Below are 16,466 nucleotides of genomic sequence, written 5' to 3'. Positions count from 1 at the left end.
AAGTTTGTACTATATTCTCTATTAATTTTTCAATGCAAAATATAAGTAGAGTTTAGCTTCACAATCAATCTCTCAATCTCTCTCTCTCTCTCTCTCTCTCTCTCTCTCTCTCTCTCATTGTCTCCCTTTCTCTCCATCTGCTCTTTACCATTGTCAAAAAGACGGGGAGAGAGAGAATAGGACTTACACAATTGCAACAACATCCGACATGTTCATTTGTTGCAATAAATAGAGATCTACATACCAAAGAGAGGTTTTAGTTACAAATCTTGAGATTTAAGATATAAAAAGAGCTTAGAATTGTTAGGGAGATTTAATTTAAATCATGGGTTGCATCTCCTAAAAGATTGGATACACGAAATTTTGATTGGCCAAATGAATCGCTTGCACCCGCATTACCTATCTCTTCTTCGATAACAGGCCCATACTTTGCCTCGTGCCATGCCAAATTTCTTTCTAGCACTACTATATGAGCGTGCAGCATGGCTGGGGTCTCTCCTTGACTCGCCAAATCCACGCCTTGGGTTGCAAGCTACTCAATGACTGCGGTTTCTTCGGGCAAGTATGTGTAATCTCTCTTGCCATGAGGGTCTTCTTGATTGGCTTCCCGTACATGAATCTTCTCAGTTGGGCATCCTTTGCCAACACCTCCTGTAGTGGGATGATAGTTCCAATCAACTTTGAGCCGCAATACATGGTAACAATAGCATTGTGGCACAAAGTAAATTGCCACTTGATTTATTATTTGGTGGCGATCTGTACACTTGGATAAATCTTGCAAGGATATTTCTTGCGAGGACAAGTGTTGCAAATCTCAAACCTTCAAGGGAGCGGAAGCCTTAGCATTTCCACTGACTTGAAATAATGTGTTCCGTACAGTGGCTCCCCTTCAAGTTCTGATTTGTCTTGTTGGGAAGCAGCCAAAGCATCGAGATCTCCTTGAGCTACCTGAATCTCTTCCTCTTTGTAAATTTGTTGAGCCAATGCATAATTGAAATACAAAATAATAAACTTTAATGAGACAAGTCTTAACACTTGGAAAAGAGAGATGGTTTAGAAAATTCAGCAATCCAACTTAAAATACTTTAAAACCTTAACTTGAAGAACTTCAAAGACGTAACTGAAAAATACGATTAAAGATGTAATTTGAAATATCACCACACATTGCACACCATTAATGCCAAAAAAGTCGATTACTTGTTTAATCATCAACAGGCCTCAAGCCAGATTCAGTTACAACATGATAGCCAACATTATGGCCTCCATTCAAACAAAGGCTATCTTAGGTCTATCTAAGGGTTTGGGGGATTTTCCATTGGCAAGATGTTTGTTTATATTTCGCAAAAATTCGCGCTTAACAACCTCGGAAGGCTTAGCAATACACGCAATCAAGCGTCTAAGAATATATGAGAGAGTATATATATCAGATGCTTTAGTGAAAGGAGGAGGATTGGCGCTGATATTTTCATGGGCAGTCCATTGATAATCTCGCTCAAATTGAGATCTACATTGAGGGGTGAGGTTTGGCAGCTTGAGAAATGTTGCCAAAGTGCTTAATGGTGTACTTTGTCCCCAGTCCGCAATGCCAGCATACACTCCTCACTCGCCAAAATGGAGTAGAATATTTCTAGTGTGTAGATCATTGTAGATGAATTCGTGACTAGCAAGAATTTAATCGTCTACAGAAGAGCGTTGCAGATCGGCAAAATGTTGTTTGTGAACTGCTTGCAGTTCTAGACGTGTGTTGGAACTCTCTGATTGCAGGCTTGCTTCCATCATGATGACATGACTAAATCCACTGCTCAAGGTGATCTCCAATCCAAATCTTGAAGATCAACATAGGCCTTTTGCTATACCTAACAAGAGCATGGGGCAATATCATACCACAATGTTGAACAGCTGTAGCAGTTGCCTCCTCTAGTACAATCTGTAATGTCAGCTTGCTTCCTATTTGGTCTTTGTAGATCTTTTCCACATAGACATGATCTTTGAAGAGAGGATGTGCCACTGACACTTGTTTCACATTTGCAAAACGTCCCTCAATTAATTGGGGTGCTTGCAAGTGAAATATGGCATGCTCCTCAAGTAAGTCTAGGACAGGAGGATACGTCGTATCATCCAGGTGTACAGCTAAGGGTTGAGCACCTGACGGAGGAGGTACATCCTCTTCTATCCTAGGATGTTTTGAAGAGCCTTTGATCTTATCCTTGCTCTTCAATTCTGAATGTAGTTGTGCTATAAGCTGCATTCTCTCTTTGATTCTAGGTTTGGTTTTGATTTCTGGATGAACCATACTCTCAAAGCTTCTAGTGACTTGGCCTAATAATTTCTTTACTGTGTTATGCATCACTCCATAAGCGCGTAGAGCTAGGTCAAATGAAACCGAGAATGCACTGCACAGCTTCATCCAACACTACTCCACAAGTTCAATCACAAAATCATCGAACTTTGCCTGCAGTGGATCAAATGCTCATTGCAAATGATCGTCTGAAGCTCCATAGAGAGACAAAACTAGAGCATCACTAATGATTTTGCGATGCTGACGCATTAACTTTGTTTTTATCATGACTGAAGCCTGAAAATACATGAAGCAAATATAAGTAAGGTAAATCTAGAATAGATAAAAATTTGACCTATATGATTGTAAATAATTCTAAACAAAAACATTTCATGGACAATAATAACTTCCAGTAATGAAAGATCTAAACATTTCATGCACAATAATAACCAGTAATGAAAGACTTTGAAACATATATAATTTCTCCCTGCAGTGCAACACAATGGTCAGCAACAACCAAGTTGTCATGGATGAAGGATTAATACTACCAAACCTCTCTCTACAGTGCGACACGATGTTCAGAAACAACTAGAGATGAGAAATTTACTAAATCGAACAAACCTATAGTGCAACGCGATGGTCAAAGTATTCAAGGTTGAATGATGGAAAATATATATCTCCTCCATGCACTGCAACACGGTGGTCAGCAACAAATAGAGATGAAGAATCCATTAAATCCAATCTCCTTGTCGTGCGACACGATCATCAACAACAACCAAGAATGATGGATTTAAAAACTCTAAACCCCTCCTTGCAGTGTGACACGATGGTCAGCAACAACCAGAGACGAGGAATCTATTAAATCCAACATCCCTGCAGTGCGACGTGATGGTCAACAACAACCAAGAATGATGGATTTAAAATCCTTAACCCCCTTTGCAGTGCAACACGGTGGTCAGCAACAATCAGAGGCGAGGAATCTATTAAATCCACTCTCTTTGCAGTGCGACGCGATGGTCAACAACAACCAAGGATGATGGATTTAAAAATCCTAAACCTCTCCTTGCAGTGCGACATGGTGGTCAACAACAATCAAAGACGAGGAATCTATTTAAATCCAATCTCCTTGCACTGCGATGCGATGGTCAGCAACAACCAAGGACGATGAATTTGACAACCCTAAACCCCTCCCTGTAGTGCGACACGGTGGTCAGCAACAACCAAAGATGAGGAATATTTTTTTTTTAATCCAATCTTCCAATAGTGCGAAGCAATGGTCAGTAACAACTAGGAAGAAAAGATGTAAGATAGCTAACTCCTCCTTACAGTGCGACTTGGTGGTCAACAACGAAGGATGGAAAGTCTAACTGTATAGCCTAAGCTACTTCCTGCAGTGCAACACGGAGGTCAGCAACAGTCAAGGATGAAGCATCTAAAGTCTAACCCCCCTTGCAGTGTGTCACGAGGATCAACACAGTCAAGGGCGGGTGCCTAAACCTATAGACTAACATTGAGGTGTGAGCAAATCTCCACAACAACACTAGCAAAAAACAAAATACAAACTAACACTGAGGTGCGAGCAAAGCTCCACAACAACAATGTTAGCAAATAAATTTCACAAAAAAAACATAAAAAAGTACAATAAAAATTACCTGCTTTGTCGGCCGTGGTCTATTCTACTCTTTCTCTCCAGGAACTCTCTCTATAGCAATCGCAATCGTGGCAGCTCGTTCGAACTATCGCGGTGCCTTTTTTATAAGACAAACAGTATTTTGATTGAAATATACTTCGATCGAAATAATTTTGATTCAGATATACGCATATAATACGGATATACATCGTATAACTCCGCAATATACGTACAATTTATGATATACGGACGTATAAATGCAACCTAGGTCATGAATGTGATATGCGTCGTTTAGAAGCAAAAAAGAGAGCATAGTATGCATTTGAGAATATGTGTAATGCGGGAAACATTGTGTTGGGTTCTCAAGAAGTACCTTTTTGACAGATTGGTGACACACGTTCTTCTTTATGGAGTTGAAGTGTGGGGTGGGAGCATCTCAAAGTCTACTTGGAAAGAGTTTGAGAATGTCCAAAAGCGTTTTTTTACACTGACAAAGTTTCCATAGGGCAAACAAGCCTTGTCTTGTAAATGGGTGTATAAGGAGTGCACGGTAGAGGATCTTGAGCTTAAGTACAAGGCTAGATTGGTTGCCAACGGTTTCAAGTAAAAGAAAATCATGGATTTTGATAAAATGTCTTCTTGAGTGATGGCTACATTGTGTCTCATACTTGGAACTTATATGGGTAAGCCCAACTTGTAGCACCATGTGGGAAAGCCCTCTAGCCACCTAGGAAGAGTTAAATGATGACATGGTCCAATAGAAAGAGGATGCAACCTCTCTAGCCAATGATTGTAAAGCACAAAGCCTATTTAAGAGGCTATTCTCTGATCAATCAATTGAAATTTTTGAGTCTATTATTGTATCTATACTCTCTTGCTCTATACTCTTGCACTTGGCATAGCCTAACTCTAATCTCCATCTCTCTAACCCTAGCCCTAACACCATGGCTAAGCTAAGGCTCCACCCTCCATAGCCTAATGCTAAGCCATTGGTGATTACGTAGCACGCTTTTGCATCTAACCCAACAAGTGTTATCAGAGTAGAAAATTTAACACCTAGGCTGATTAATTACTATTGCATTAGAATTCATAATAATCCACCCCCTAATCACTATGATCACTAATTAATTTTGGGCCCGCTCTTGGCAATACCAATGAGCCACTACCCTCCTTGATTAGTGAGCTCGTGATTAGTGGAATTCTAATAATTGTGTGTGTGCTTTTGTGTTCATTTTAAGCTTGATTTACTGCACTATTACTCCCATTATATGCATCATTGCCTTGTGCAACTAGTGTGTGTGTGAAGCCATTGTCAAGAGCTTTAGACCAAGCCCATTGTTGCGAGAGCAAATCACATCGCCTATAAAGTGCATGCAGCACAACTTAGATCAACATAATGTCAATCGAGGACACAGATGACACGATAGGCACACAGAGGAAATCTCTTTAGCTTTTGTCAGGCTGAGACCATCTTACACATACAACACTCTAGAAGACCAACTATACAACAATCTAGAATCTCACTGCTCTCAACTACACCACGTACCCACATACACACAACGAAATAAAACCCATCAAATCATTCCAGAATCGTACGAAACTTAAGGAACACCATCCTCTCACTAGGATACACGTGTCCCAAAGCCTCTACATTCAAAATCCTAGCTCTAAACCCATCTGCAAAAAATGTGTATAAAGACAGAGCCGAATTCTAAAATGACCAAAATTGAAGTGTATGAGTACCTATGTGTAGCTTATGTTTTCACGGTTCTAATGACTACTTGCACGCAGAAAACAAACATCACTTGATATACTTACAGTCGCAAATAGCTCGTAGATACATGAGCGTGTTTGCTCCGTTCCACGAGGAATGCTTGGCATTGTTACGTAGCTCTTGTCGAGGCTAGTGCAATGGTGTTGTCGGTTCTCCAATGTGATGAGCTAGTTGGGAGTAGCACCAAGATGAAGCTCACACTCTCTCTCTTCCTCTCTCACACACAATCGACGGTAGCTTTAAAAATTGATTATGATAAAGTGTATTTACAAAAGTGACCTAGGTACCTTATATACTAAGGCTACCTTAGGTCAACCAAAAATAGAGTTTGAGGGGTCAAATGGCTTGATATTTACAATCTGGAAGTGCCATTGCACCCCGGCTTCTGCAACTAGACTACCTGCTTATTACAATTGATGTTTATAACCATAATCCTCAGCATTCCATAAGGCTTTGTTGAGTTATATCGTGTTGTTGACCCAGCGGTCAACACTCCCCCCCCCCCCCTCCGTATTCATGTCGTCCCTGACATGGCCTGGTTGTCAATGTCAGTGCGGTCTTTGTTGTTGTTTTGCTGACGTAAATAAAGTATAGGCTGTAGCCTTTGCACGAGCTCATCCTCTTTGTAGGAAAATCATAATTGATGACGAACTTTATGTCTTTCACATCCATGCTCCTAGCTGCAACAAATGTTTCTGTCATTATAGGTCTATTTCTAGATCCAAATTCAGAAAGAGCCCAATCTCGTTCAGCTTGACTCTTATCATCATGGATAGAGAACGCTCCATCCATCACTTGCTCCAACAAATCTGTCAATCCTAAGTATTTGTGATTCTCAGAAACAACTTCTACAATCTGTAGAATTGAGATATTAGCTTTGAGATCTTGTGAGCCAATGAAAACTTTGTAAGGATTCTATAGAAATTGTCTGGCTAAACCTTCAATTTCTTTAGGCCAAGTTGTACTTCAATACAATGTATGTCTGGCAGGCCGAATCTGGGAGATAATTTTTTTAATCATCGACAATACCAAAGACAGTTCCAAGGTTCAAAACACAGAGACAAGCATCTTCGAGCAAGGAACCTAACACGAAATGGATTTGGAATAAAAAAGAGCATTTATCTTCTCCGCAAACTGTAAAACCGATCAAGCAATGGAGAGTTAAGTCTCAAAAGACTCAACCACACCATTCTGCACAAAGCAAACCAAGATATCAATGGCGAGTAAAAGTTCAACAACAGTCATTATTGATACCCACAACTTAGGAAATCAGTATACCAAAGCATCCTGATGGAACAATCAAGCAAAGAGTACACAAGCTACAAGAATTGCTCTTTGGAAGACAACATCCAAAAACCTCGACATTAGAAACCCTTGAGTTAAAAGACCCAACTCTTGCACAACATAATGGTTTGAACTGCATTGATCTTCAAAGCATGGTAGAGCCAACCAAGGCTATGCATAGATACGATTGTTCAACCCATGCACACAGTCGTCCCGGAGTACGCCATCTAGGAGGGGTGGAAGGGAACTAAGCAATTAAGGCAATGTTTTAAGAGGGAGGAAAAAGTTTGATGTTAACGTGTGATTTTTTGCAAAATTACCTAATGATGCCCTTATAAATCATCAATAGAGGAAATTTATCCGATAACATCTCCCTGATGTGTGTAAATAGTGTATATACTATCAGAAAATCATCAAAAAATAGTCCATTTTGTTTATTTTTCATCATTTTTTAATATTGGGAATGAAAAAATGGAGAATCGAACAAAAAAAAAATAAACCTATGTTTTTCAATGGATTTTCTTAGTTATTGAATTTTCACTTTGCTTTTTTAGCGTAGTTTGTTATTTTCTTTGATTTTTTCAATGAACATGTCAAAAATTAATAATAAATGGCAAATGAGCTCAGATAGAAAAACTGAAGACACGCTGCTGATCAAAAGGACAAGGCGGACAAACACAAAAAATTTCAATCAAATTGGCAGATGGAAGCGAGAAGCCTAAATTAGGCGGTCGGACCTACTTTTGCAAGATTCTTGTAGAATGAGCTATAGGAATCCGATTGGGAAAATTTTTGACTCTAACATAGATTTCATGGCTTAGTAGGACTAATAGGGGAATTTGGGGGAAAATGGTTCGAGAAGTCCGAGTATAGATACCCAAGGTAGGCTAAAATCACCCCATTTACACTTGTCGCCTTTGGAGGGAGAGCTTTTCAACCTTCTTCGCGCGCATTTTTTGGAGTCCACAGTCGCCTGTTTACAGCGCTGTCCCACACAAGACATGAGGGGTAAGTTCTATACCTAGCAATGATCCATTTTGTACACAGCCAGTAGCTAGTCTAAACCCCAGGAAAAAACCCTAGAATCCGAGTAGTGCACGAAGACCTACGACCAAAAATTGACCATAGTGGCCTGTCAGCTCAACCAAATCAGATGAGACTTGAATTGTAGCATGCCCCTAGATTATTGAACACTTCTATATCAACGGTTGACCATTCGGCAGGGGTCGAGGGGGGTCCCAAGTAGAAAAGCTAGATTTTTGGCAGATGACATAATTGGATTCTGACTCCACAGACAGATAATATGTTGGGTCTATACACAATGTATATGGTTGGTTTCTTAAAATCAATCAAGCCAAGCCCTCTGAATGTAGAAAACAGCTTGAAGGCTACAAAGCGTCAAATTTGACATACGAGGTTAAACTGACTCCAAATGGGCCAAAATTGGATGAAGTGCTTTAGGACTATGTAGCGGACAAGTTTATAGCCTCAAAAGTGACTAACCAACTCTACATGCCATGTAGTCACAAAAATCAGTGATTTCAGAGTCGACAAAGCACGAAGCGATGACAACAGCACAAAACTTTACCAAATTCAATGTAGGACTTGTTTTAGTTGTATAGAATATGTTTAGGTCAAAATTCTCAAGTTTTGAAAGAAAAAGTTGACTACTGTAAATAATCACGATTGTTTACTTTTGCAAAATTTTGGCTTGAAAAGATCCCATCACCTCACCTATCACTTGTGCACACCTATTACATGTCACATTTCAAGTATGAGCCAAATTGATTTATCTTGAAAACTTATCAAAAAACGCAAAGAAGTCCTTTCAAACGAATTTTTGAGTTATAGTCACATTTTTTGATCCAAATCACCTCATATCACATCCACAAAGCTTACATCATGCCTAGAACCAAGTTGCACCAAAAAGTATTCATTTTGATGAAAAAGTTAATAATCAAAATTATTTACTTTTTTGCCAAGATGGGGGAAAATTGCAACTTTTGCCTTCATGGGACCAAAGCACATGATGTCGTAAGCCCACTATCTAAGTTCGAACAAATTTGGAGCTCAAAATCTCAAAATTACTTTATATCTCCTGTTTTAGAGATTGAAAGCCTAAATCTGGCACCATTCTCACCATGTGCAGTCAAATGAGCCCACACTTTACTCAGAGTATCTAATTGATATGTATTTCAAGCCTATGATGCCAAAATTGCAAAATTTGAAAAAATTTCATCGGTTGTAAATAATTGCAATTATTTACTTTTGTTGCAAATTTTTGCTTGGACTTCATGATTTTGATGTTTACATGTTTTTATGCATCTATGCATGTTCAAAAATTTATTTGAAGCAAATTGGACTCAATTTGTCAGCAATTCAACCTGAAGGACATTTCAGAGCGGAATCTATCAAATTTTCTAATTTTGGCACTCTATGCACTTAACAAGAACCATGCAAGCTATGGAAAAGGCCAAGAAGAGGGTCACTCAAAAAGAGAAGCTGCAAGAGTTGCCACCATACCAACTGGACCCCAGTTCAGCAAAGATAGCCAAAGCAACCTATCTGTCGAAAGAACAGCTTGAGAAGAACAACACAATTATTTTCACAGGTAGATTTAAAAGTGAAGAAGGACATCAGGTAGAACTACAGCTTCTACCAAAAGAGGTCTATGACATCGTGGCAAAGCCCAAAACAAAAGAAGATAACAGAAGGCTTGGACTCAAAGAATTCTACGAACAAGAGCCATGTGGTGTAGATTTTCAAATAGCTTATGAACTTTTGTCCACAATCAAAGAAGATGGTACAGCCCAGATTACTGACCAGCAAGGCCACAAGGTAGAAGTGGTAATTACGAAAGAAATAGTGGCCGAGGCTCTCAAATTACTGACAGAAGGGATGACCATGAGGGCTAGAGACAGAAAAACAGCATGTACCTTCACCAAGGAAATTGTTGTGGCAACATTTTCTAATCTCACCAGAAACAAGTGGAAGAACCAACACGGTTGTATCACCAACACTTCCACTTTCTAGCAAAGAGACCACCAAGGTATACGACACCCAATCATGCAGTTGCGACTATCTTCACACAAGTGTTGAAGTCGACAACCAGGCAACCCATTGATCACGCACAGTATGTGTTATCTACACTGAAGGGAACAAAGAAAGAGGGCAAGATAACCTATCTGGGAGCACCTAAGGTACTTACAAGAATAGCATACCATGCTATCGGTCTGGTAGACAATTTTCCGCTTGTCCCAGATCAAAACACATGGATTGTGTCTGCACAGCCATCCCCTCGAGCCATAAGGTCCACAAAAAGAGCTTACAAATCCGATGAAGAATCTGCCAAGAGCTCTCCTGGAGCACATATATTTTTAATGACAAGGCCATTATAGATATCCTCATGTCACAGTCCCCTAATGAATCTATCAAGCAATTGGTTATTGTTAAAACGCTCATTTGGATTACAGTGAGAGTTCAAATTCTTCAAGCAACTAATAAAGTATCTCATTGACTCACCTTCCTCATGTTGGGCTTTCTAGAGCTGAGAGGCTACACCCCAAAGCACTCCCTTTCGTATGTACTCTTTTCAAGAACAATCTTCTAAGAGTGGAATAGTGTGCGCACTCTTCATTCCTTAGGGTTCTATACCAATCCCCTACCTTCCCACTTAGACTCAAGCTTAAAGCCCCGCACTTATGCAACTTATTGTGCTCTTACAAGGAATGACATACTTGTTCAAATACATGGTATTAGAGCAAGTTGCATCCTCCTGAGCTTAGTTGCGGCAGCTCCAGCACACGCTTGCTCACTTTCTTCGATTTATGTGAACTTTGACGAGCATTTTCAATTCAAAAAATATTATGGGCTAAGCTCGTAGAGCTTGGTCTGCTCAGATTTTGATTTGGGCTCATTTCGGCCTCCGTTTCCACTACAAGCAGTACCATGTAGGCTATTTTGTCATTTTGTTCAAAAATTTTGTCAGTGTTGTTCTTTGCATAACAGGTCCCCTATAGTCTTTTTTGCTTTGTGCTATATAGCACGTGTTGTTCCCATTCTGCTCCTCCTCTTTTTGGGCAGTTTTCACATCAGGTGCAGGATTCGCCATAGCTAACAACAACACATATGTGCTCAAGATGTTTGCTACCGAGGATAAGCTGGATGGGAACAATTACCCTATGTGGTCGTATGTAATGCAACATGTCCCTGTGTCAAAGGGAATTTGGAACATTGTGTAGAACATTGATGTACGTCCTGGTTCTGAGGATTTAGGCAATGTTGAGGATGTTGCAGGTTTTGGTGCCAAGGTTGCTGCTACCAGAGCTGTTTTGCCTACAGCTAAACAAGATTGTTGGGGTGAACCATGCACAAGATCATGCATTGATTCTGTTGTCTGTGAAGTACACTATTACTCCTCACATTCGTTCATCAAAGTCTACAAAACAGGCTTGGGATATTCTAGCTGGCCTTTATGCAAGTCGCAATGAGGCAAAAATTGCATTGTTAAGTAAAGAGCTGGAGTCGAAGATTACGCATGAGGAAGATGACATGGACAATTTTCTTGCTAGTGTCAAGGATATTAATGAGCAACTTATTTATGCAGATGAAGTCATTTTAGATAGTTCCCTTATGCAGATTGTTCTTGATGCTCTTGCCAGATTCTTACCAGACTTTTGCTAGTACTTGGAGACTTATGGCCCAAGGAAATCGTGAAGTTGTCAAGTTTGATGCATTATGCACATTTCTATTACAAGATTCACTTTTCAAAAAAATTGGACTAGACAGCATGCAGCTGAACAGCCCTTTGTTGTTGCTCAAAGAAAAGGTGGTAATAGCAATGTAGCCACTTCTCATGGTTCTTTTATCTTGAGTGGAAAATTGCATATTCCTAATGCTTTTGCTAACAGCAATTTGTCTGGGAATTCTGGTGATAAGGGCAAAAAGAAGATGCATTGCCATTATTGTAAAGCTAATGATCATTTGATCAAGCAATGTCCTAAGTTGAAGTCCAAAGAGACTAAGACAAAAGAGGCTGGTTCCACTACTAATGGTGGTTCCACTATAAATGCAGCTATTGTTGAGTCTTCTATGAAAGGAGACTGTGATGCTGATGTTGATGTAGAATGGGCTTTTAGTGCAAAGTGCACTTATGATCCTTTTGTCCATCATGCATGTTTGTCAGTTGCTGCAGATGCTCAAGTGTGGTACTTTGATAGTGGTGCTACAAAGCACATTACCTCTCATCATGACTTGTTTACCTCTTTCTAGGATGGTCCTTATGGGAATTCAGTCACTTGTGCCAACAATCCCTCTTATCTGGTCAAGGGAGTTGGAAAGATTGTGCGTACTGCTGCAAATGGCAGCTCTTTCACACTTGTTGATACATTGTATATACCTGAGATCAAGGAGAATCTTTTGTTTGTATCTGCACTTGCTAGACTTGGTCTCGTAGTCAAATTTATGGGTGACAGATATACAGTACATGATCTCAATTTTGGTGAAATTGCTGCATTTGGCATTTTATGTCGTGGGCTGTATAAGCTCACTTTACATGACAAGTGTGGGCAAAATTTTGCAAATGATGTTGTGGATTCTAAGGCTATTTCAGATGCAAAACTTTGGCATGCACGTTTTGGGCATTTGAATTTTTCCAGTTTGGTGCGTTTGCAGAAATCTGATATGGTTGCTTCTTTGCGCCTCTTGAAGAACCTATAAAACATTTTTGTGAAGGTTGTATATTGGGTAAGATGCAGCATTCAAAAATTCCAAAGGATTTGAGTCTTCATCATGACGCTGATGATCCTAACAATGTCATTCTTTACCAAATTTCTATTGGCTGCCTCATTTATGTATGCAACACGAGGCCGAATATTCAATTTGCGATCTCACAAGTCAGCAGATTCATGCATAGCCCAAGCTCTAAGCATTGGCACGCTGTCAAGAAGATTTTTTGCTACTTGAGTGGCACTTTACATCTTGGCTTGTTTTATCCCAAGGGGGGATCATTGCCGCCAAATTTACATGCTTTTTTAGATTCAGATTGCGCTGGTTGTTTTGACACACGAGTGTCCACAAGTGGTTTTTGTTTCATTCTTGGCAGCTTGTGCGTATCATGGTTGAGTAAGAAGATACCTACTATGGCCACTTCAAGTTGTGAGGTTGAGTACGGGGCAGTCTTCGTAGCTACGGTTGAGTGTGTATGGCTCAAATGCCTTATGGATTATTTGGGTGTTGGAAAGGACACTGCCAATACTATCTACACTAACAGTCAGAGCGCATTAGCAGTTGCAAGGAGCCCAGTTTTTTATGCTCGCACAAAGCACATTGAGGTGCATTACCACTATGTCAGAGAGACTCTCAGCATGAGAGATCAGCTTGGCTTATGTGCCAACACAAGATAACCTTGCAAATCTTTTCACAACGGCATTGTTTTATGAGAAGTTTGAAGCTCTCCGCCTAGCTTTGGGCTTACTCCCCTTTGTGGACTTATCATGTCTTGAGGGCATGGCACTTCCCTATACTCTATGTGCCAGCTCTCGTTCACCGCATCACTCACAGGGGGGGATTTGTTACCATATACATGTGGTATTGATGTGTGTGAACACACTTAGGACCGCCGAGGCATTTTTTCCCTCACTAGGATTTTTTTCCCCGTGCATTGTATATATGCCCATCACTAAAGGGCTATCTTAATCTTTCCATTACAAACTAAGTAATATGCTCTCTATTGTGTTCCTTGAGCTTCCTTCTTCTTCTTCAAGCTGTGTGTGTTTTCTTGCAACCCTAATATCAACACCCCCTTCATTCACTTCGCTAGTCGTGTGTTCATAGCGAGTGGCTCTACCAAAGGTCTCTCTTAAACGGCTAAAAACACCACACCCGGGCCATGGGGCCAAGGTATTCATGTCTTGACTTGAACTCTCAACATTTTGTGTAGGATACCCTTCCATGATGTCGTAGTCAGAGGAAGAGTCACTAGATGTGATATGTGAGTCTTGGGTAGCACTACCTTGGGTCCCAACTGAAGGTCCAGAACCTAACATAGGTGGATAGTGAGTGTCCACGTGATTTGAAGTGCTCTCAAGTATTTCAGACTCTAGGACTCTACCAAAGTGTAGATACATGTGATGTGTGTATCCTAAAGGTGTTGGCAAGTACCCCAAGAGGCCTCCTCACTAGCTATTTTAGTCATTTTTGCTTGATTTTTTTCCTTATTTTTCTAACTTTCATAGGTGTGTAATGTGAATTTGGTCATGTGATAGCTCAAAACAAGCTTATTGTTTAGAGAGATGTGGCGTGCTTTACAGCACACAATTTGGTTACCGAAAGCCCTCATATCTCCAAAAGAGTCGTTTTCTACTTAAGCGTGTAGGCACAAGAGGAAAAGTCTAAGGAAGCTAGTGGAGGGAAAAGGAGGAGCCCTTATCCCACATTGTTCATTCCACCCTTCAAGTAATAGGCTATATATATGAAACCATGTTTCATATATATCATTAGACCACGACCAACCATGCTCGAGGACAATTGAGGGTTTTTCTTTTTAATTTTGTTTACAACCAGAAAAAAAAATTCCTGGGTCAAATCTCCTTGGTCGGTTGTGTGGTGTTACAATTTATTTATTCGTTTTAGATTTTTTTCTAAATTTTGAAAAAAACCCAAAAAACATAGATTTTAGCGTAAAACTTATAGATTTTAGAGTAAAAAATGCAAAAAATGAAGAAAATTATTGTATATTGTAAAAAATACTAAAAAATGTTGCAAAAATTAGTTTAGAAATTTAAAAAATACAAAAAAAACACAGAATATGTCCTGACCTTAAACCTTATCTCAGCCAAAACAGTAAGTCTGCACTACTACAACAACAGATCTGTAGAAACAGTAAAAAGATAGAAAACCGCAAAAAGATAGAAAATTGCTACGTATGGAGCTTGACGCACAGCGCCTCCCTGGCAGTGATGCCAAAATATCATATTGCGGGGGACTTGATGTGCATCGTGTGTGAGTCACTAAGGTTGCAAACACACAACCTGTGTGCGGGGAAGCTCGCGGACACAAACGGTGTGTCACTGACCTCTGTAAGCTGTCGATGCAAGAATCTTGCACCGCCATGAAGAGCGAGCTCGCTGCCGCTACTCAATTGCCTCGTCGTTGTCGTATCGTCACTCGCTCGCACACATACACACTCTCTGACGTTCACACACAATAGGAGTCTGCACGGGAGAGAAGGAGAGCAAGCAAACCATACCTTCAAGAATGAGAAAAAAGTTAGGGTTATAGGCCCTTATGTGAGTCGTCCCAAACACACTTAGGCACCCACAGTTAGTCGACAGTTAGTATGATCTCTCTCTCTCTCTCTCTCTCTCTCTCTCTCTCTCTCTCTCTCTCCCCTAAATGTGGCATGTGCCTATCATCATCGATCACCCATGAATACATGTGTGGAGCCAACAAGCCCGGTCCATAGCTCAATAATAATAACGAGGATGACCAAAGTCAACTCAAATCAAGACAAGAAATTGGAGGAAGTTCAAGGAGCACTCCTAGAGTTTGATTCAAAGCACTGACCAAAGCCAGAAGAAGCATCAGCTAGAGAGAGAGAGAGAGAGAGAGAGAGAGAGAGAGAGAGAGAGTATTGTTCAATAGAGGAGGCTTTTGAGGAGTCCAAAACAACACAATTGGTGGACAAGGACAAGAAGAAGGCAAAGGAAGTGATCACATCATTTGTCATCGATGTGGCATAAGTGGACACTTTGCACGGGGATCAACATGCAATTGTAGCAATCGTGCGAGAAGAAGAAAGAAGCAATGGCCATTTATTCTAGTTTACCCTGGTTGTATTTTGTGCATTTGTCAAGGATCAGGCTAACCATTGTTGGGCTAAAGGAGTCTAGGGCACCATGGGTGGGCTATGATACTCTAGAAGTAGGCATAAATGATACGGAAATGCAAAGATTATATCTTTGAGGGGGTGTTGAAGTTTGTGGTGATTTTGGTGAAGAGTGAAAGATGGGGCATAAAACCCACATGCAATGTAATAATGTATAGCCTAGTATAAAAGAGGCCCATCTCTCAATGAAATTTCATCCAAGTTTGTGTACATGAATTGTAATACTTCTCATCAACTTGTGATCACTTGCACTTAACTCAAGATTGTGTTTATGAGTCCAAGTTAATCTATCTTGGAACCTAATTCCTTGAGTCACACTACATGTTTTGTAAAATAGAGGGAAGATAGACTTGCGAATAACCACCTAGTTGTCCTATATATAGGCCCCTAGCCCTCTGGCTCTTAGCTATATATATAAACCCCGATACTGCAAGTTTGTCAAGCACTTTGCCAAGGACGTGCCCTCCTAGTCCTACCCTTGGCATGACATTACTACACCTTGGAGATGCATTTTTTTCCTTGGAAAGAAAAGTGGTAAGATCTTCTCAAGAACACAAATGTTTTCCACATTGGCACCTCGCAGAGGTCCAATTGTTCATGCGACCAATATAGT

Source organism: Adiantum capillus-veneris, chromosome 27 (assembly GCF_014529385.1).
Source record: "Adiantum capillus-veneris isolate H3 chromosome 27, ASM1452938v2, whole genome shotgun sequence".
Lineage (NCBI taxonomy): Eukaryota > Viridiplantae > Streptophyta > Polypodiopsida > Polypodiales > Pteridaceae > Adiantum > Adiantum capillus-veneris.
Note: the sequence above shows the minus strand (reverse complement) of the source record.